Source organism: Takifugu flavidus, chromosome 9 (genome assembly GCF_003711565.1).
Source record: "Takifugu flavidus isolate HTHZ2018 chromosome 9, ASM371156v2, whole genome shotgun sequence".
NCBI classification, from domain to species: Eukaryota; Metazoa; Chordata; class Actinopteri; order Tetraodontiformes; family Tetraodontidae; genus Takifugu; species Takifugu flavidus.
Window position 1 is genome coordinate 1163667 of NC_079528.1, and position 23522 is coordinate 1187188.

Below are 23522 nucleotides of genomic sequence, written 5' to 3' on the forward strand. Positions count from 1 at the left end.
AGTGGTTCCAACCTGGAGCCACATGATGCGAAAAACCCCCCGAAAACAGGAAGTGACGCTGAGAACTGCTTCAGCTGACTGCCAGTATGGTTAATGCTGGCCTTGTTCCGAAGGTTTGCTCGGTTTTTTTCTCAGTTTCAGAACCATTCAGGGTGTTTGGGGTTGTCCAAGTCTGTGACGGGCCCTCGTGTGTTTATGGTAACGCATGTGGGAAAACCCGTATTTGTTAACTGAGCCGTCGTCCTAAATGAGCTATTGAGGACGTTAATAGCAAGTAAAGTGAAGAGATACACAGGTTGGGTATGATTACATCTTGCGGGGATCTAAATTGATAATAACAGTGATGTTTATGTGTGAGAAATAATCACAGGATCGGGGTGGAAGAGTTCACCGCTGCACTCATTACTGAGACTGAGGGAAGCAGCTGCAGCAGGTTAATTAAGAAATCACACCTTCGTTGAAGGGACAATGAGGTAAATTAAAGGATTTTTGTTAATTATGTTCCTCTAAGTAGGGAGAAGCTTTTATTAAAACTAAGAAAATTAATTAGCCCACCTCCTTTGCTAGCTCTTTTACATGTCCTTAGTCACACGGATTTAAGGCCACTCGTGGTAAAGAATAGTCCCAAGGCAGATATTTTGGTGGGGAGAAGAGCTGCTCCGTGGCTGCAAATGTAAATGTCATCAAGTTATCTGTGCTCAAAAGTGAGCATTTCATTACAGACATAAATCACTCTTCTGTTCTGACAGTGTGTAACATTCTGCAGGTTTAACAAGATGAAACGCTGGGTGGGTTTATCAAGTTGTGCTTTCATAAAAGAGATGTCAGTGCTGGAGAAAGTGGATGATATTAACGGGTTTCCTGAAGAAAGACGGAAATAAAAGCAATAAAGGATTTTTATAAAAAGTCTAAAATGTATCATTAGCGGACCTAAATCTACTTTTGATGAGCCAGGATAATATTTCCATCATACCATAAAATATTTCAACATCTGGACTAGAGATAATTGTTGACAAGAGGAAATAGGTAACGGTCAGATGTAATGCACATTCTCGCCACCAGAGGCTGCCAAATTCTTCGCACTAGTAATACAGGCGCACAATAACCAAGAGGCGCCCTTTATTGTAAAAGTAGCAGGTAGCGACAGACAGGATGGTGATCATGGATTAACTGCTGAGATTAACCCTCCTGTACGCTCTTATCATAAACTTTTATTTGTAGAGGTTTTATCTACTGGTGCACCCAGCGTGCTGAATCAGAGCTGTTGCCATCTTGCTACCATTTTGCCATCACTTTGAGATAAAAGCAGGGGAGGCACCCGTACCACCTCATAGCTCAGTCTGGCTCCAGCGCTCCCCCTCACATGCCATCTATCATGGATGCCAGTCAGAGTATTGCTGTGCCAAGCACAGGCTTTGCTGGGAGGCCCAAAAGAGGGAGCGGCGATGCAGTGCGTTTATTGACCCAAACCTCCCTCAAAGCCAAGGACAAATGGGCTGCTGCTCCATAAGGAGATTGATTTTTTTGTCTAACAGGAGACCGTGGAGTGGAATTGCGAGTGTCCCTCGGAGTGAGGAAGAATGAACGGCGGACAGTTCTGGGTTCCCGCTGCTTCATTATGTGTCTGATCTGAATAATTCATCAGCAGCAAACAGGACGAAATCTGTGATTTTACGATGGATCTGACCCAATAAGGTTGTCAAAGACTCACCCTGCAGGGGCATTTCAACATTGTACTTCAACCATCTGTGTTCTGGCTGCCAATCTCTGACTGGTTCAAGTGATTAGTGACAAAGTCTAAATGTCACAACTCAGATCCTTTCAAAATAAACGAGCATGAGCGTGTTTGGATGCATGACTACCGAGTGGACCTGCTGACCCGGGAGACTATCTTGAATAAGGATTAACAAAGCATAAAGTTGTTTATCATGTCCCTTGCCACAAATGGAAGTGACACATCTAGCAAATCCCCAGTCAATATGCACATCCTATATCTGTATTAATATCTCTTTTTGAGAAAAGAGACAAGTGTTATCTGTCTCCTATAATACTTATTGTCTCTTCTTTAGCAGAAAAGGGGCACTAAGCAGGGTGTGCTCCTGTATGGAACACACTGTCACAATGATTACATCTAGAAAAGATCTTCTCCTTTGCATGCAGCCCATTAAAATATGAAACATCAGCGAGAGAGAGACAGAGAGGGAGAGAGAACAGCAGCACAAGAGACATTTTACTCCTCCAAAGAATGATTCAGCATGCAGAACAATGAAAGTACACATTTTCTATGCAAAAGCTGTCAATAATATAGAAGGCTGCTGAAATTCTCCATTTTGGTGACATGAAAAGGAGCTTCTGATGGCACAAACTTCAACTCCAGCTTTAAATCTATGCAACATTTAAGACCAAAGTGCTTTACAGCTGAAAAAGTCAATACATCAACGAAACAAGCAAACATAGGCAAACAAGGACAACATGGAAGGGACAGCATGAGATGGCCAAAATCAGCCAATCAGTAAAAGTAGGTTTTGATAGGAAATCTAAACCTGCATAAGATTTGGAGGTGCCGCTGACAATGCTTGGTCCCATCAAACCGGAACCTTGGAACGTGTAGCACTTTAAAAACACGTGATTGCATTTCAAATTGAATCCAGAAATGAAGAGGAAGACAGTGGAATGAGGCCGAAACTGAGGGGAATTTAATGCAGGTTAAAAGTGGAGTTGCTGCGTTGCAGACGGCGTTGAGTTGATGATGATTCAGTCCAACGTATAGTGAGTTACGTCAGTGCACCTGAGACGGCCTCCCTAAAGGAGAGAAGCAGAGGACGAGCTTTGACCCGTGAACTGATCCTGAAGGTAAGTGATGATTTGGCCCATGATTTGGACCCCAGCACAGCACCGAGGAAGTCATTTAAAAGTTTTAGCTGACCAAACATGGCAAATTCTTGATTCTGTCAGAAAACTGCAAGCTGTGAAGGAAAGTGAAAGAAAACAACATATTGCTTGGGGGGGCTAAAAATGAATTAAAATGAACGTGCATGATTTCTGCAGTGACGCCGCCTCTTTTGTGACTCTTGTAAAGGCCCCTTCTCATACAATACGTAATTATGATTGCTCATGTGAAACAAAAGAGGAAGTGCAGCTGCTGCTATGCGCACAAATTCCGTTTTCTCTTTCCAGTTTTCAAGTGATTTAATATGAACTTGTGTTTGCCATTTATCTACAACAATGGCAGAATGCACAAAGAAATAATGAATCCATTCTTGTTGCATCTCTATATTATGCATCATAATATATTTGGTGCAACATTGGTGACTATTAAAAATTTTAGATGGAATGGGCGCTCCAGTTTCACCCCACAGACAAAGACCTGTATTTAACAAATTTGATTAATTTATAGTCATTATTATAGGTGCCCTCAATGAAAACTAATAGAACTTCTGTGACGTTAGCAAGATTTTAATCCCTGCGCTAAGTCATAGTACTCATTTTACGGATCAGTTTAGTTTAGTTTAGTTAATTGAGGCAATAAAATCCTGGACTGATGGGGGGATTTGCAGTAAAACTGCCTCATAAACCTTGATCTTAAACCAGCAGTGTACATGTGAGAGTTGTTCACCTGCAGATAATTGTGCTATTTAGTACCTGCACATTTGACAGGGAGAAGAGGACGTGACGCCCGTGTGCATGTGCGTCTTATCCATTTTATACAGTTGGCAGGTTTAAAAAAAATAAAAAAAAAAATCAGAATCAGTCTTTTAAAACACATTAAGTAGAATATTAGGCATTATGGGCCGATAATCTACCTTGACATATTCATGAATCTGTCCACATCAGGACACTAGGGTGGCTTGACTCTGACAAATGAGAGCACAGAGGCTGCAGAGAAGCCTTTGTACAGCAGTCCAGCACAGCCTTTTGGAGCAGTATAAATCCTTTTGCAGAGCCAGAGCGAAGAGGGTGATAAATCTGATAAACCACAATCAATTGAAGTGACATGAGTCACTCTGAACAGCGGCTGGCTTAAATAACCCGCTGCCAGAACAAAGTTCAGGCGTATGAAGCACCATTCGGCCCGGCCTCACATGGTTCATAAGCTTGAGCTGTTTTGTTTTATAAAGCACGGGCCTGCTGCATTACATGGATCATATTAGCCACATGGACTAGTTGGTGTTTCTGGCGTGGAGATAGAGGGAGAGTCAATACAGATCAATCCAGGCTAAATGCTCTATGTTTACATATGCATCAGTCTTCCTCTGGAGTGTGTCTGCGCAATATGAATATATAGAGGGGGGAAAAACAGCAAGGAATAATGCACTTAACTTGCAGCTTCTGATATCAAAACAAGCAGCCGATAAAAGGTCACCAGCTGTTTGGAAAGCTCGGTTTAGCAGACGGGAAGGCAGCCTTGAGAGCTCAACAAAGTTTTAACGTGACTACGTTAATTTGGCCAGTTAATAAAAATGCTCACCCGTCTCCATTAACCAAGCCTTAAACGTTCCCATTAAACATTAATGTCAGCCTACTTTGCTCTTGAACGCTGGCAAACTCATCAGACACAATGTGGGCAGGACGCCCTGCCCGGCATCGCCATGGCACCGCCAAGTTCCGATTTTTTTCTTTTTCATTTTTCTTCATCGACACATGAATCAATTCCGACTGAATAACTTCTTGTTATCAGACACAGGAATCACAACATGTGACAAAAGTGATCCAACAGCCCCGCGTTCCTAAGCCTCACATTCACAGGGAAATCTCCCCGCTTTGGTTTATTAATTAAAAGCCACTGATCAAAATGCTAATGAGCGCCGACTCGTTTTAACCCTTGTATCAATGTTTGAACCCTGTAGAGCAACCATTAAAGTTAAAATGGGTGTGAATGTGTGAGGCCAGCAGAAGTTTGTAATATCACAGACGGCTGCATCTGGAAGATTTCATTTTCACATCTCTCTGCACTTTAATATGTGCGCCCGCTCAGAGCTGCGGGGTTGTATGGAAAATGCAAAGCAATCGAGTTGCACGGGGGATGTGAGGGCAGAATGGAACAAGAATAGACCCTCTGCAGTGTGGAATTTAAGCACCAGGGTGTTTCAATGCTCCCCCTGCGTACCGCAGCACCGTAAACGAGTGATTTATGATATCTGGAAGGCGCTGACGAATGCTCCTGAACAGCTCCGTGCTCTGGATTTAACTTTGCTTTCCTTCTCGGAGATCTTGGGACACCGACAGTCGAGGTTCCATGGGATGATCCCAGATGACGGTTTGTGCTTGTGGCGGGACCACAGTGTGATCCGAAGAGGCTTCGATCCTCAGCATCAAACAGGCTTTATTCTGTTGCTTCTGCAAACATAATCTACGTGTGTGGTTACCTCCATCACCTCCGTCGGCCGGCATCTTGTTGCTTTACAACTGCGCAGCTACAGGAATGAGCAAGTAGAGCAGGCTGTACCTAATGACTTTACAGAAATTCCCATCACAGAGCAGCATGTGGCCATAATGGTGGTGGTAGTGAACAAAATAAGAGTTTCATGACCTGTGAAGGAACGGCTTTATATGCCGGGCGTAATGCTGTTTATGTGTTTGCTGAGGGAATGAAGTCAGGTCTGGAGGGGGAGGCGAGGTAGAGGAGGTGGGCTGGCTCAGGGGCTGCAGGCTCTGGATCAGCCTGACAGAATCAATAGGATCAATTAAAACAAGGCCCAACTGAAACAAACACTATATCAAATGTTTCTCTAATCCACTCGCGCAAAGGCCTCTGACAAAAATCCCAGCAGATATTACATTTTCAAATACAGCTGGAGGCAGTGAGGCAGCCTCTTGTAGACAGTTGGAAGACAGTAACATTTAATATTTCATGTATGGTAGCTTTGTTCACTCAATTGTCAGCGTTTTTGTTTGTATGGATACTTTTTTTGGGGGGGGGTACTGTACTTGTATCTTCCACCCTTATTTACGCTCATCATTTATCTATATTTCGTTGTATTGTAATACATATTTTATATTATTATTGTTATTATTATTATTATTATTTTGTATTACATATTTTGTTGTATGCTCTTTGGGAGTGTCTAAATGTTTTTAATTCTTGTTTGATTTATTTTGCTGGAAGGATGCAGTCAAGAAAATAATAAGAAATAAGACATATAAGACAGAGTCAGCAAGTTACATTACAGCCTTTGATGAATGCACTTGAATGGGAAAATGTCCGTTTCGTGTATATTTGCTATAGTCTACTGTGATGCTGAATCCTGCTGCTGAGGCCCTGTTGTGATATATAGACACATTATCCGTTGCAGGTTCCACTCAGTTAGCTTCTACATTTTTCTGCTTCTCATTTACTCAAAGCCAATATGACTATTTATGTGCTAGAGCTGGGAAATAATAAATGGGGTTAAGACCCTAATAAATATGAAATCCCTGCATCATTAGCTGGATTAGATTGGAGGGAAAATTGCGTAATCAGCCCATGGATGCGCTGTTGTCAGGGAGTCATCGATATGGCTGCTTCAGTTCACTTGGAGAAACACAGATGCTCAGAGCGACTGTAGGGGAGCAAGTGAGAGGACGGAGGAGAGGGACAGGGAGAGAGTAGACGGGATCAACTCATGGACAAAGAGCAGGCCGCAGTAATTACACAATATGACCAACTACTCAGCATTTATGCGGCACCCCCACTTCATCTAGCCTTAGAGATTTGAGGGAAGGGGGGATGGAATTTCAAAAAAGAAATTCAGATTGCTGACATCCCCTCTCCCAGTTTTATATTTATTTTCTTAGCCTCTAGAGCATGGCCAAGTGTCACTGAGGGACGGTGGCCATCCCGCCCACCGGCTGACAGACCCGTCAGCATGGTTAATCAACCAGTAACATGCTACGGAGAAACAGGCGGCGCACCAGAGAAGTGCTGAGACGCTGATTCGTGTCATCACCAGTTGCATCAACTTTGCACGATCTGTCCCGACGCCGCGATAAGCTGAAAAAGAAGAAACCCAGCAGGGAAGAAAAGGCGAGGAGCGAAGATCAATGTAGCGCTGAAACGGCTCCGCTGGCAACATCAGAAGAGAGTGAAAACCGAACATCCCGCCCCGACGTCTCCCGGAACTGAAGATCAACAGTAACATACACTCCAATATGAAATCTGACATTAGCATTATTCACTTCCAGGCTGTTGGATGATTGCCTCATCAGCAAATACCCATCTGGATTTAGGAGCTACTCACCATTGCATATGAAATATGACCTCCTTAAGACAAGGAGCCTTCACTGCTTTCTTTAGTGACCTTAATACAGGAAACTGTCAATGTCTTTCATGCAACAGTAACTCCTTGATGAGTACTTAACTTGGCCACTTAAATTTTTGAACGTTTTTAAGGTTGAGGGATTTTATTATATGAAGCAAAGACCGTCTGAGTGCATAAGACGTGCCCATCACTTCCTATTACCTCCACCACAGAGGTTGCTCACTGCAACTGCAAAAGTTGCCATAACGATTTGGATGAAAAGTGTCCAAATAGGATATATTTATGCACAGGTCTAGATTTAAGCCCTGGGATACACAGACTTCTCCAGAGTTTATAATACGACTGTATTGATAGGTTAAACTCCCCGGGCAATACTACACTGCACAAGTGTTCAAGTGCACAAACACCAAGAAAGGACTTTTTCATCAGAGAAACCTTCTATTAAGTGATGAAATACTTTTGTGGAAAATTCAATAAAACAACAACAAAAACATGTTCTTGTATTTGAAAATATCATCTACTGCTTAATTTAACTGCCAACAGTTGAAACACGGCAGTACCGCACATATCCCCCCCCCCACTTGAAGCACTGCTTAGAACAAGTAATTGATAGAATTTCATGAAATTGTATGTGTGTGTGTTTGTGTGTGTGTGTGTGTTTGTGTGTGTGTCAGCACCTCCTGTGCTTTTACCAAAATCATGAGAGGGTGGAGGACAAACCAGTAAAACCTTTACACGCCTGTATCTGATCCAAACTTTGTTTCCATTTAATAGGACCCCTCGTGGAGTTCTTCTGTGGGAAATGAGCCACCGAACCAGCTGGATGATAAGCATAGTCTGTAAATATAACTCTTCCCTGAGAAGGCAGATTTAGGATACATTTCTTGGGAGAACATTTTCTTTTAAATCATCTTTCATCTGCTTGAAATCCTCCCAGTCCCAGCAAAGGCGCTGAGGCAGCCACTAACGCAGCCTCGCAGGTTTCCTATCTGGTCCCGGTGCCCCTCACCCCGCCATCGTTAGCTCACCACAGACCTAATTGGGTTGTGTATAACTGCAGTCCCACGGGTGTGCTCTAATGAATAGAGAATATAATTAATGCCATGGTGACGGATATTGGCTCACAGCCTTCAGGCACCTCTCTCCAACGATCAACTTCCTCTCCAACTTGTCTCCTTCTGCATCTGCATTCGCCCCACGCAGTGACCGTCACGCTCGGCATCGTCTTCTCCACCAGGTCTCATCCTTTGGACTCGGCTTCAGATTAATTACTGTTCTGCAAACCTTCACATGGCACATCGAGTGCAGTTGAACGGTTTGTTGGCTCTTTTTTATTTACTGAGATCAGTGGTGTTGGGGCTCTGCACCCTGCGGGGCCCAGAGTGCATTTCAACCATGTTTTGTGGCTGTGGGAGGACAGGCAAGTGCCCACGAGGTATTGAGGTGAATACAGTAAAAGGTGCTCCGCTGCTCACTGGGCACACCTACAGGCATCCATCTACCTGTCGGGCTCTCTGTCACACTTCACAGCAGCCAGCTGATGGATTCATCCCCAGTCCTGCCCTTTCTCCCCTTCTTTTCTGTGTCACTTTTCTTCCGGCCTCCTGCCTCCATCTGTCTTCCATCTGCTACGTCCTCCTAAGTGTCTCGTGCTCATTTGGAGTCGTCTCCCACAGCTGCTTCACTTTTTCACGTCAGTGGTGTTTCGGCTGCTTCATAGGCATATTTGACAATCAAGGTCGGGAATGCAACCTTTTTTAAAAAAAGTAGATCTCTCTTGCTGATGCAGGGAACCCATCTACTGCAGACATTTAATGGTTCTGCTCATTTTTGTTGCCATTCTGAGGCTAAAAATAGCACTCAATTTGAAAGGTTAAAGAGCCTGTGACACATGGCAACCACTAGTGGTAGCTCACAGACAACTGGTCTGGCCTTTCTGGCCAGGCATCAGTTCATGCTAAGCTGTTAATGAGCACCCAGTCGGGGAGAAAATGTGGGGGGGAAGAAGAGCTGGATTAGGGGCAGCAGATGAGCAGTTGCTCTGTTGCCCGAGTAGTCAGGTAAATCTGTATTGATGCGTTACTTGTTGGCTGATTTGCAGCTTTCAAATGCCTACAGATAACCCCTGCTGTGCAGATTCAGAACATATGAGTGCTAAACTCTTATTGTTGTGATTGCATGGATCTATGGTTACTACGGGCCACTTCTCTTCGACTGACACGTCATTAAGCAATGTTGAATCCCTTATATTTATCATGCCGAGAAAAGCCAAACCCATTATATCCAAACCATTAGCGGAGGGATGAATTCATTATATGCGTGGCTGCCATACCAGTTGGCTGGATTAGCTCTTAGTGGATTAAATTAGGGCTGCAGAAAAATCCCAATTGGAGGAGAAAATTCTGCATTAAATTGATGAGATTATTGAATGATCAGGTTTGGCCCTGGCAAAATATTTCTTCTTGGATGAGAGTAAGTAATGATGTTTGGAGAGAATGTAGCATAGGACAGAGATGCAAAAAAAGCTGCTGCTTAGCGTCGTTACGACAAACTGAATCACACACAGAGCTCAGCGGGGAAGGAAGAGACAATAGCATCAAACTCTCCTCAAGAACACCGAGATTACCTGGAATAATGAAGGGAAAGAATGTTTGAGCTTCAGATCCAGAGTTTATTCTTATTAAAGGATTTGCTGGATTCACACACTCTTCATTCCTGAAGACATGCCGGAGGACTCTCACTGGACACTTGGCACTGAGAAGAGCAGGAGATGGAGGGATTGAGAGCGTTCACATTTGAAGGGGAAATAGAGCATGTGGTGACAGTGGGAGCATCCGGGGGGACCTGGTGATGTGTAGCAGAGAGGAACAGCTCTCAGTCTAGTTTTCTCACCCTCACAGGGGAGGAACACAACTCCAGGACTGAAACAAAAAAACAAGCTTCAAAATGATGCTCCTCTCAGCTCAAATCCGAGCAGTTCTGTGTAAGGACGCCATTATCACCACTCACACTGATATATAACATAAATTCCATTATCGTTAGATAGCAAAGCATCAAATCCTTCATGATGTAACCTTCCATGCTTTAATAATTCATTTAGGATGCATTTAAATTTGTAAATCTTTGAAAGCGTGAGGGCAGAAGCACTGTTTCAGCAATGCACAGAGCTGTGGTTAAGTGCAAGGTGACTCTTTTTGACACCCTCCCCCAGGGCCCAATGATCTGAAAATATTTCAGAAGCCCAGAGATAAGACGGACAGCTGTATTGATGAAATAGCTGGTTTTATAAAGCCCTGCCTCCGAGAGGAGGGATGAATTTGCCTGAGAGAACAAGCCCACCACTCAGCCAGTCAAAATAAATAAACACAGAACCTTTGGAGTGACCTTTCTCAACCCAGGTGAGAGCTATTCATACTTTTTGAAAATATACATAGCCCCCAGCTTTGAATGGACAAATTTCCTCATTTATTTCCACCCAGTTTCCTCACAAAGAGATGCTCCCTGCACAATGACAAAGACATTACAAAGTAATCCTCAAGTCCTTTATGGTGCACGGGAGGATGATTTAATCATGAGATTCTTTGTTTGGGGAGGTTATTTCCAGGCCCTGTGATGCCTTTAAATCTCGACACCTCATCATTTTATCATGAGTGGTTCTTAAAATGTAATGAGTGGATTCAGGAATTTGGAGTGGGTACAGTGAGGTGGTGGTTCCTATTAAATATTGAAGGAGGATCTTTTATAAATAATTGAATGTGTGTGCATGTGATCTGTCGACGGCCCAAATTAAACATTTGTGTGACGCCTGACATTGTTGGTGGTCACGGTTCGCTCTCTCTGGGACTTCCAGATCATCAAACACTGGCACTTTGGGTTACTGCCCAGACGGATCCAAGCGTCACATTTGACAACGGCAAAACAAACATCGACGTCCAACCGAGGCTGACAAACGCAGTTTTTCAAACTTTATTTGAAAGACACTGAGTGACAGCATGAAAACCGTCCTGTTGGTGAGCCAGGAAACGTTTATCATGAGTTGTGGGGACTGAGCTTGTGGGGAAAATGGTGCTACCGTGTGTTTTCTTGTACTTGCTACATACGGAGCGCCAAAATGCTTATTCTACTAGCAAAGTGAGGACATTTTTCAAAGTAAAGGGCATTTTGGCTATTTAAAGGTTTAGACCTGGCTTTATGGTTCAGGCTGGGTTTAAGCTAAAGTTAGGGTGAAGGTTAGCGTTTAAGGTCGGGTCAATAAGAGGTCAAGAAGAGGTCGATAAGAGTCCCCACAAAGATAGAATCCTTTCCTTCAGCATGCAATTCTGCCAAGGGGCTTCTTCAGCTGAAAACAGGAGCTGAAAGGTCCTCAAGAACCCACAAGGAAGTCCAGGTGACCTTTTTCAAGGTAAAGACCTGGTTGACACACGTGTATTTTATTATTTTGTCTTGAAGAGGTGATTCAAAATACTGTCAGAACGTAACAATTTCTTTAAATGTCTTCAAACATAACTTGATCCTTTTAGTTAACAGCTCAAGTTAATGCCGACAGACTGAAATATGGGTTTGCCAGGAAGGATGTATTGATATTTGTGCTACTATTTCACATCAAATAAAAGCCAGCAGCATAATTCATCTGAACCAAATAAATATTTTATTCTAGAAAAAAATCATGTAGGCACAAATACTGATATGAATGTGCTGAATGTGCATTAGAAATATAGTCATTTCTGTCAGTATTGTAGTATAGCAGTATTATACTCAGTGTACTGTAAATAAATAAAATCCACTTTAGGCAATGAAAATAACATCTGTGCTCTAGAGAAATGAAAAATCTGGTTGTTTTGTAAGAGTCAACTATGATTCCTCACACGCTGAAAATGAAACCACCAAAAAGCAGCAAAATGTATGTAATGCATGTGAGGCCACATGGAATATAAACGGCTTTTACAAATCTTAATGAACGCTAGAAATTCTGACCTGTTTTTTTTCTCCCCTAATTTTGAGCTATTTCCTGTGCACAGACTTGGGATTGTGTGGAGTCGGACCTGGGGGAGCGTTGGGATAAGACGGTGAGACCTATACATGCTGCTCAATCTTTGTAGCTGACGCAGTGACACCAGCGGATGACGGTCCACAGGAGGAGAATTAACACAAAATTAGCACACATTTGCATAATCATTTCCCTTCTTTAGTTCCTCATGACTGTCTGTAGGAATATGATTTTTTCAGCTGAACTTGTGTCTTTCAGGTCCCCACAGTCTCCGGATCCACAGAATCACTGTATGTATGTATGTGTATGTGTGTGTGTGTGTGTGTGTGTGTGTGTGTGTGTGTGTGTGCGTGCGTGTGCGTGCGTACGTACAGATAGACAGCAACATTGGGATGGTGACAGTGACTAATTGTGCCGTTCCGCTCCGAGCTGAGTCACGGCTACTCACTGACAGTCTCATCAAACCTTTAGATGATAGCTGAATAACTGGAAACCACTCAGAACAGGTGAGGTGGCCTGTGTGTTCGTTCACAGCTGTTGTGTATTGTTATCTCTTCCTGTGCTACAGCATTAGCATGATAGCCTGGCGGGTCCAGTCGGTCTGGAATTACAAGTGGTGTCAGTGTTTGTCTCCTGAAGCTGTGAGAAGACGCGCCACTGTGTAATCTAAATTGCCCCTAGTTGCGAGTGGGCATGGGTGTTTATCTTTATATGTCAACCCTGTGATGAACTGGAGGTCTGTTGGGACGTACGCAGCCCCTCGCTGATAGATGATTGCATGTTGTGACCCTGGGGAAAGCTTGTAGCTCTGGGGATGATTCCATTTATTTTCTGCCAAGGAAAGATTGCCACATGCGACGAAGCTCATCATGAAAGGTCCTCTGTGTTGCTAAAGATAAACACCTTGACAATGAGCATCTTGTTTGACTTTGTCCACATTTGGTGACAGCACAGTTCAGGCTCCGTCAGCAAAAGGTGAGGATTCATTTCACTTCAGAGTTGGGCTGTAGTGATCATCCAGTCAGAATACTTATAAATATTAGACAAATTAATATTGATGAATCAATAATTTATTTTGTGTGGTGTAAAATAATGGTGTGTAATTTGTACCTCTATTTCTACTTGTTTTTATTCATTTATGGCTGAGCTGCTATCATGGTTTAATTACAATAACAGCACATTGGATTTCCTAGCAGCTTTCTCACAAGTGCAATCCTGCTACCAGAGGGTACTAAAGTGAGTACCAACAGTTCCAGGGGGTTAAATTATATGTGGTCCCTTGACAGAGCAGGTGGAGGAAAAGTACACTGCATCAGGTAAGATTGGAGATTACAGAAATGGCCAGAAAATACGGCTGGAGGCCTGTCTCCAAGGCTACAGATGCATTTCTTTCGATACCACCAAAGTGCCAGGACTCAAAGCACAGTCCTCATTCTGGCAATAATGTGTTTTCATATCACCAGAATATGTCATATCTCTCTGCTTCTACCGTAAAACTCCCCCCCCCCCCCAACCCCCGCAGCACACACGGGAGATTGAGTGATTGAAGCTGATTAGGCCACATGATGCTACATATCTGGGACAGATTATCGCTCATATCCAACGTCGTAGCTTTGCCACTAGAAGCAAAATCTCAAAGTGGCATGCATGGAGCACAGGCCCATGTGGGAGTGGACGTATGGTTCCAGGTCGTCCCTGCACCTCCCACACACACACACTTACTGTACACAGTTTTTTCCGACGAACTCACAAATACACTCACCTCCTCCCATTCCTCCCCTCCTCGCTTCCATCCAACGTCATTCTGCTGCCTGGCAACGCCTCTTCATTGGAGGAAAAAAAAGCGCTTCATTGTTTTCCTGCCATTCACAGCAGCTGTCTCAAGGTCCCTGCCTCTAAAGGGAAAAAACAACATGGTTGGTTTTGAGGAGCGGTTACATTTGTGTAAATCTATATGAGGAGAGAGAGCCATGGCATTTTCATGAGTGGAATGAAGCAAGAGAACCCTTTGGGCACATTAGGGCTGAAAGGCCTCCGGTGCGCCATATTGTGGCAGCATTCTTTAATCAAATGGATCTTTTGGGGGCATTTAGAAACACATATTTCAACCCCTGCATAAAACAAAGGAAGAAAGGATGAGAGAAGGACGGAGACTCGTCGGGAACACAAACATATTTTGAGACTGAACTTTCCAGTCACGTATGACAAACTCACACGTGGCCGCTTAGCACCGACTTGGCCGCAGATCAATAAAGTGTCACTCATCACAAGTTCAACCCTGAAAACGGCGCACCCTCTTCTCACCTTCAAGCTGTATCCCACCACTCGCCTTCTGTCCTCCCACTGGTATTAATGTTCTCATCCTCCATCCTGCTTTTTCCTGCTCCAGCGCTCTCGGTGAGGAGAGTCTCCCGGGTGATCGCCGTCATAATGACTGCTCTATCAAATTAGAGGAAATGCAAACACACAAATAACAGCCTGTAACGCAGACGCCTCTATTACGCACAAACACACACGAACCAGACGCAAACGATTGGAAAAGAAGATGCATGCTGGAGAGGGAGAGGGGATGTTTTTGGATGTTGGAACTGATTTACACCAAATGAGAAACAGAAATAAAAAGGCACCCTTGTTTTCCTCCCCGATGCCTGCCTGTGATTCTCAAGGCTTGTAAACTGGAGACGTGTCGAGAATGCACCTTATCTCCTCACAGCACCGTGTTAGTCGCTTTTGTTATATTTTATCTGTTCTGTGGAGGAATCTGGTGTCTTTGATAATAGAACTCAGGGTCCAAGTCTCCTTTTAAGGGACCGCGTTCCCTCCTTTAGAGGCCGGAGAAGAGGAATAGACTACAACAGCTGCAGCTAAGCATCCTGGATGACAGAAGTAATGAAACGGAGAGCTGGAGATGATGAGAAAGAGAAACAATATTAAATTAACATTACAGGCTGCCCAATACAATGATCAAACCTGACTAATGGATCTCAAGAGTGATGCAGGTAGACATGGAAAAAGGTAGTCTGCCATCAATCATCACTAATTAGGACTGAGTGGTTTAGGAAATAAATGACTGAATGGATGGCTGGATGAATCTTCCCTTTGTGTGGCTGTTGTGACTTGATTGACATACAAGTCCTCCAGCCTGAGGTCTCCTCCGCTGCCCACTCAGAGGTCAACGCGTGCTTGTGACTGCAGATCTCCAGCGGGACAAGTGAGCTAAAGTCTTTTAAAGGAGGAATTTAGGAATGAACAGCAACGCCGAACAGATTTTCTCACTCCCACATCACATCAATGCCAGATATCAGCATGGACTCTGCTCAGTATTTCTGTCTGTCGTACCTCCGACGGTGCCATTGTGCAGGCTTCAGGGTCATCAGCCGGGGGCCACCCTTCACCAGTGTTTCGCTCCATCATCTCCAGAACATCTCGAAGAGGAGGAACCACGGTAGGGCTGTCACCCTGCTGCCTGTGACTCTGAATGGTTTCAGGGGCCGCTGTGCAGAGCCCACCTCCACCGGGAAGGTCAATGCCCTCCACCCAGCTTGCAAGGTCCACATACTTGTCCTTTTTTGGGTCATATGCAGTCTCCATCTATTCTATGGGACAGTCCATTCCACCATGATGATTGTGCTGCTATTCCAAAGGAAAGACGTGGAGAGAAAGTAAATGCTACATAACTGATTCTCTGAACTAAAGCACCTTCTCGAAACTTGACTAACGTAGGTGTTGAACACAAAGAGCAAATTTAAGGGGAATATTAACCACCTGCAATATTCATGCAAATTTGCTTCATTAGAAAGAATTCACCAAGTTCAATGTTGAACTGCTACAGAGAGCATCTGTCAGCTCTGTAATGGCTCACTTAAATCTGTTCTTTTTGAATAATTGGCCCTACAAAGATTAAATGACAGAATCCCCCCAAAAAACAGCAAGATAATCAGCATGTCAGGCCCACTGTATAAAGAAGCCGATTGTCTTTGCTCTACAGATGGAAAGGTATTGAAAAATGCGCGATAAAACTCCTTTTTTATCAAGCTAATCATGATCACACACAAATGCTGCAGTGACTGTTAGAAACTATGACACAGCAATGAAGCAGGCCCTGTTGGATCCACAACATATCAGCAGGGGTACAGGGATAATTTCAATCTTAATGGATTGTGGGTTTTGATGATTAAGTGTTTAGAGGAGTGATTGATGGCTCGCTCTGCTGCCCTGCCTTTGATATTAGAAACAAGATGCTTAATAGAACACAAATTTGTATTCCAAGCTTGTTTTCTGTCCAGGGAAATTAAACTAAGGGGATGGTTAAGACTTCCACTCTTATAACGATAAGGCGATTCATTTTGGACGCTTCTGATATTAGAAGGGCCAAAGGAGGCACTTCTTAAAGCGGGTAAAGATTCATTTTGAAGCAGCAGAGATGCAAACATTTTATTTGCTGAGAAAGACAGGAACAGTGAACTGGAATTTCAGTCATTTATTCTGGTTTGATTAAGTTACAATAACAGCCTGATGGCCTCTTAAATGAACCAATAAAACTGTAATATCATCGGAGAGACTTTTTGAGTCGAGAAAATGTATCTATTAAAAGAGTAATTTTCATTTTTATTGTGTGATTTACTTATTTCACCATGAAGAAAAATATGAGAGCACTAAGAATAGAAACCACATGTTAATGGACATGAGAAAAGGAGAAGACTGTCACAAAAGTAGCATCCAAAACCTCAAGAATCATGACATTAAACAAAAGAGAAAGAATACACACAAAAACATTTTTTGTTTAAAATCCCCTGAAGTCCCAAAGGCAGCACAAATATTATTAAGTCAGATTTAAGACTTAACAAAAACTCTATGTACTCTATCTAAATGTAGCCATCCAGCCCCCCCGATGAAAAATTAAAGATTTTGAAAGATTGATGAGAGCATTTAGAGGCAAAAGCAACTTTTGGGGCTGCCATCAGAAAGTAATTTTCTGAATAATGAAATGTGCTGCAGGCTTTAAGCATGCATGCTGTCTCTATCTGAATCAGATAAACGGAGAGAGAAATCAGCCCGATCAGAGCTGACCACACACACAAACCCTGGGCCTAAAGGTTTATTACAGAATCTTATCGAGGAGGAAGCGTCCCCAAAATCTCAACATCTACCTGAGATCCAGGAAAGAAGCAAATCTGCTGCGTTTTCATTAAAGTGAACGTCATCTGAACCATTGCAGCAGGTCTAATGTCAAGCTGGTGTTTGAGGAGCAGTTGGTGGAGCGTCTGATCGCAGAAGCCTTGCACCAAAGGTCACTGGATTTACTCCTCAGGTGAAGCTCGCGCCTCTAACGGTTGAAGCAGGAGAGAAAAAACTCAGAGATCCCAGAATTGTCTGAGAACTTGCAGTCCTTAAATTTTCCAGGGTAATGTTTCCGATGTTGATGTTTTTTGTAGAAGTAAATATTGAACCTGTTATGCTCCAGCCATACCTCCACGTGGATAAACCCGGTTTTGTGACAGAAGCTGCTTTTAATATTATTATTATTATTATTATTATTATTATTATTATTATTATATTATTATTATTATTACTACTACTACTACTTATAATAATAATAATAATAATAATACATTATTACATTATTATTATTTAATTATTACATTATTACAACGTTATTACATATGGATTATATATTTTTTGTCTTTATTAAGGATTTATTCACTGAGGGCTTTCAAAAGCATTTATTTCATTGTAGGAAATGACTGATTAACTCCTGGACCACACGTGAACATCATAAACCTCCTCCATGATCTCTGTAAATTCCTCTGGGGTCCCGTATGTGTGTGGACATCATGTATTTGCCAGGAACTTGATTAAATACCATAGCCATAATGTCAGAGCCAGGGTTGTCAATCATGAGACTCGGGTATGTAAAGCATGATCAAACTCTGAAAGTCCTGGTTATGTCTGAGACCCTTAAAGGATTTACATCTCTGTGCATGTGCACTGCTTACATTTACCCGACTGTGGACTCAAACTTGATTATTGATTCATGCAGACAAGTGAAGTCATTTAGGCCTGTATTTAAAATACTGTGGACCGTAGAAATAAGCTTTATTTAGATTTAAAATCAGACTGTCAGACTGCTCGCCAACCTCTGCTTCATTCTCTCTGGCTGACGTTAGCGTCAGCGCTAATGTTCTGCCCTCAGTGGCACTTTGATATTTCTCACCAGGAGCTGCTTGTATTTATGCACTGTAATTTCTGTTGGATGTTGCATGAAATAAACACACGCCATTAAAAGAAAATGTCATCTTTGACGTCAATAACAGAGACATCGCTCCCTAAGAACTGCTGAACATTAGTCCACCCACACAGCTTCTTTCATTGTAACCCTGACATGCAGCAAGTGGTCTGTGGTATTTTCTTCCTGACTCTGAAAGACAGGGGGGGCAGACTGAAGTGCACAATTACAGCACTTTTGTTAGAAATATACAATGTTTAGAAAAAAAAAGGGTGTGTGTGAATGCATTAAAATATATGTTGGTGTGTGTCTTTGCATGTGTGCATTCAAGCTCTTTAGAAACTATTTGAGAAATGAGCCAGATGAGCCTATTCATGGTCGATTTGGTCGAGAATGTCCGTTTGCTGGCCGAGGAAACAACTCCATACAGCTAATGCTCTGGAGTTCACACCCACAAAAACACCACAAACCAGCTTGTAGTCACACTGAAATATTCTGCAGTTCAAATTCCTGTTAAAAAGTAAACAGCAGACATGAGGCCTCGGGGTTATTGATCATAAAACATGGCAGAGACCTCATCTACATACTGCAGCATGTCTGTGTTTCAATATTTAACAGTACAATATTGTAAAATAATTCATCATTCTGGTATCAGTATCACCAGCTGTGGAAACCAGTAAGTGTGTGAGAGTGCATGTGTGTGTGAGTGTGTGAGTGCATGTGTGTATTAGTGTGTGAACATGTTGGTTTTCCAAATAGCTAAGTCACAAGTTTGCATTTTTCCATTCTCTCGAGGGAATGAGGGGTAAATCACACGGCTGCAGTAACGTGATGTAACCTGATGCAGTTTGTGGACTGGAGTAGTGCGCTCCCATGTGGGAGATAAACCAGGACAAGTGTTCTCTGCCAGTGTGGTGGTTTGGTTAAATATTGATGCCCACAGAGCTGCCTCAGATCATCGTCTTAATGTTGCACAGGATACAATCTTGCTGCTGCAGCTTTGTAAACAGACAAATACAGCATTTAACCAGTGATGAGGCCCAAGAAAACCTTGTATTGTAACACGTTTCATACACTTGGCCATGTTTGGCCCTATTTACCATTGATGGTGATTTAGTATGAATGTATTTCATGTAATGTATTTCTTTTAACTTTATCATGACTATTGTTGTGATACTCTGGCAACTACAACTACAACTATTCTGGCTCTACAAAAGCACCATCTTTGAAATGAAGATGGTGTTTTCATAGCTTTAAAACTTTAAAACAGAGGTTGTGTCTTTTATCGGATCAGTTGTTGGGTGTTGGGGCCAAAACTCGAGGGAACACACTTTAAAAAAGGTGTTCGGTACTGCGGTGATGCACTCTTGAACAAGAGTCAGTGTCATCAGACAAAGAAAACCCAGATGCAGAGATCAAAAGCTGCCCAGTAAAATGGCTGCACTGAGTCTAGAGATATTTAAAGAACCAACCATGGATGCTTGTGCAACACTTTCCATTTATGAAGTCATTTTTGGCACAGCTCTAAGTCCAGATGAGACAAGTGAAAAGAATTGCCCAACTATGTGATTAAAGACTTTCTCAATCCAGTTTGAGACGTAAGAGAAACTGCTGGGTGATTACCTGTGGGCTAAACTGGACTTTTTCTTATCCCAGTCTGGAGAAAAAAAGCCGGTTCACTTTAAATGATGATCGTTAGCTGAGATAACAGGACGTTGCTGTAACTATCGTGGAGCTGGGGTAACGCGTCACATTTTAAAAGGCCGACTCGGACAACCATAAGTCAAAGGCCTCATTTTCCCCCGTCAGAACTGTAATTTTCACACCGTTTCTATATTTAACTCCGTACCTTCAACACCCCTCTGAACTCAATCGTCTGTGACAGTGAGTAATTTCAAGTCCCTAACGCAACATCTGACGCTCACATTATTTCTGGTTGGAGATAATGGCCGTGCATATTGTAGGTTCTGGAGTGTGTTAATGGAAATGGAGCTCTATTCTCCACCTCTGTTCAGGTGCTGATGAATGCATCATTCAGTTGTCCTCCTGGTTTAGAGTTAAAGGTCACAGCTAAGATCAGCAGAGCGTTCGACAGGTCAGTCTTAAGCACCAGAAATAAATAAATAAACCACAAATAACCAGAACAGATGTTCAGCCAGATCCAGAGGTGCATCAACACTGAATTCTCAAGTAGGAATTAGTTTCAATCTAGGGTGGAGCACATAAAATTATGTTCCTCAGACCCTCCTTTTGATACTTGCAGTGATGCAGGTACTGGCCCCACAGGTGCATCCTTCAGCTGATCTAACTACAGAGTGTTCTGAGGGATTTTCTGGGTCAGCCTGTTTTTCATGTAACAGCACCTTTGTTAGATGTGTTTAGACATTTAGGTTCGAGTCTCTCACCTAAACTGCTGTTTAACGGGTGTGTCACATGACCAAAGACATTAAAAAGGAGAGTGCACCGTGTAGCCGCAAACATAGGTGATCCATCAGAGTGGAGCCGGAAGGGAAATGCAGCCAAGTTTGACACTAGTTTTCATCTCCCGACAGAGCGAGATGCATCATTTCTGACTGGATGGAGCCACAGGACTGAAACACAAGTCAACTCTTCAAATATTTAAAAGCAACACACGATGAAAGATTCAGGGTATCTGAATAGAAATGGGGAGAACAGTGACCATCTGAGCTGGGTGTTGCCTATCAAAAGATACTTCAAGGTCGTTGTTATTACTGTTTCTCTGGTGAGGGAGTGTCAATAAAGCTTTCGGTGTGGCCTGTACATTCTAAAACATATATAAGTGATTGATTCTTTTAAATGAAGCAGCAGTGGTTCATGTCATCTTTTATGAACCGGGCAGCGTTAAGAACACCAGGAGCTGCACTCTGAACTCCCACATTCTGAAGTATAAATGACAGACTTGCTCCTGAGGACAGGCCCCTCCAATTGTCTGAGAGCAGTTGCCAATTATTTCATACTGCTGGGAGCAGCAGACAGTGTCCGTCAGATTGGCTCAGGACAGTGAAGACGTCCACTGGGGAGGTCTGGGGACTTAGCAGAGCGCAAACTCCATGAAGACGGGATAAATTACTGTTCTTTGGGTTTAAGGTGGTGGATGTGCTCTCACATCTGTCTCATCACAGTGGAGGGGTTTGTCGGGATGGCTTTCTGATGGTCCTGGGTAAACTGATGAACATGGGTCGAGTCCAGTGGTAATGTTCCAAAGACCTTTTATGGGCTGACCTTTGACCTCGAGAGCCGGGTAGCAGAAATCAAATCTTAAAAAGGCAGGTCAGGGCCTTCAGATACATGGATTCAGCTCTAAATATATAAATTGGTTTGAGTTAATTGTCAGTAAGAGCATTTTTTAAATGTCTAATTAAAACATTTCCTCACAAAACATCAGTATATGCATGAACATTTGACTTCTCATCCAAGAGGGGGATGAAAGTTTTGTTCTGCTCCTCAGACAGAAAAAAATAATTGCACCACCACTACATAATTCTATAACTGCAGAACAGTACATTACAATTATCTAAACTCAATCTCTGTTCTTGTCATAGCAGCAATTAATTGGAGATGCGGTGGTGGAGTTTCAGTGTCTGCAGCAGAGAGCAAACTAACAGGCAGAAGGGGAACATCTCGTGGTGCTGGCAGGGAGACTGAGCCTCATTCATCTTGTCTCTGCCACTAGACTGTATGATGAATGATGTGGCAGAGACATGCCAGCACTTCCATCTCACCATTAATCACCAGGCTGATATTTACACACCAGGAGACCTGTTAACAAGAGATGAGGGGAGGCTGGATTAGGTAACGCAAGCGATGCTGTTCAAATTCTTTTCTTTTCATTCACATTTGTCTCCATTTGTCTCCCAAGTGACTGATCTAAATGCTTTTTCTAACTGGCATCTGAGTCAACCAAAGGAGCCTGTCCAATCTAATGTGAGCAAAAAACTTTAATCTATTAAATGTTTTTAGCATCCAACAACAACTCCACAGGCTTTTCATCCCCCAGCTAATGAAAAACAAAATCGTCTCAGCATGATTTTATGCTCAACTTACCACCGCTGATGTGATAGATACCCATGAACAGCTTTGTTTTTATCATGGAGGCTGTTCACTATGTACAAATTCCATTTCTAACACGGGAGAAGGCACGAAATGCTACATGTCAACTTTAACTATCCATCCATTATCTGGTGTATCGGCATTCACCAAAAAACTCACCACATGTGGGCTTTATCACCAACAAATCAAAAACCTTCTGTGCTAAATTCCTCAATAATTATTAACAGTTCCTGACAAAATGCATGGTAGTCACGTCACAACATAAACATAGAAATGTTAATCCAGATTTTTATAATAAAAAAATGAAAAATACTATAAATGCACTTGATAACAATCAGTAGGTCGCACACATGGGAACAATCTGGTGTGAAGTGTCCGATTAATCGCCAAAACTCAGCAATAAGCTTCTAAAGCTAGGTGGGTCTGCTGAGGTCTGCGGCGTTTAATGCAGGTTTAATAAACAATCCCTTTGTGTCCAAGATTCTCAAGAAAGTGGTTGCCAGGCAATTATGTGAGAGCAGGACAGAGCAATAGACATTTTGAAGACTTTGAGTGCAGATTTAGAGGTGATCATAGTACAGAAACAGCACATGTGTTGCTCATGACCTTCTTACAGCGTCAGCTAAAGGACTGATGTCTGTTCTTGTCCTGTTCTACCCCAGAGCTGCTTTTGAGACAGTTGACCATCACATTTTCTGACTGAGTGGTAAAATTACTTGGGATAAAAGACTCCGTCTTAAACTGGCTTACATCTTACCTATCAGGCCATCTTAACTATGAATCCTGTGTTCCCCACTAAAATTTACCATGGAGTTCCACAAGGTTCTGTATTTGGTCCAATCCTATTTATTTTATACATACTCCTTTTCTGTAGCATAATGAGAAAGCCTTTATTAAACTTCAATTCTTATGGTGATGACACCTAATTCTATCTATTAATGGAGCCAGACCAAACTCCTGAAACTCCAGGCTTGCCTCAAAGACACAAGGGATGGATGAA

General features: G+C 42.7%; 1 long non-coding RNA gene across 1 annotated transcript; it reads right to left on the reverse strand.

The window, feature by feature from the left end:
* Window positions 1-9888: 9888 nt before the first annotated feature.
* LOC130531312 (uncharacterized) lies at window positions 9889-15501 on the reverse strand. Its single transcript, XR_008952068.1, has 3 exons — window positions 14530-15501; window positions 13988-14120; window positions 9889-10159 (listed from the first exon to the last, which is right to left on the reverse strand). It is a non-coding gene; the product is annotated as an uncharacterized LOC130531312 (long non-coding RNA).
* Window positions 15502-23522: the final 8021 nt, after the last annotated feature.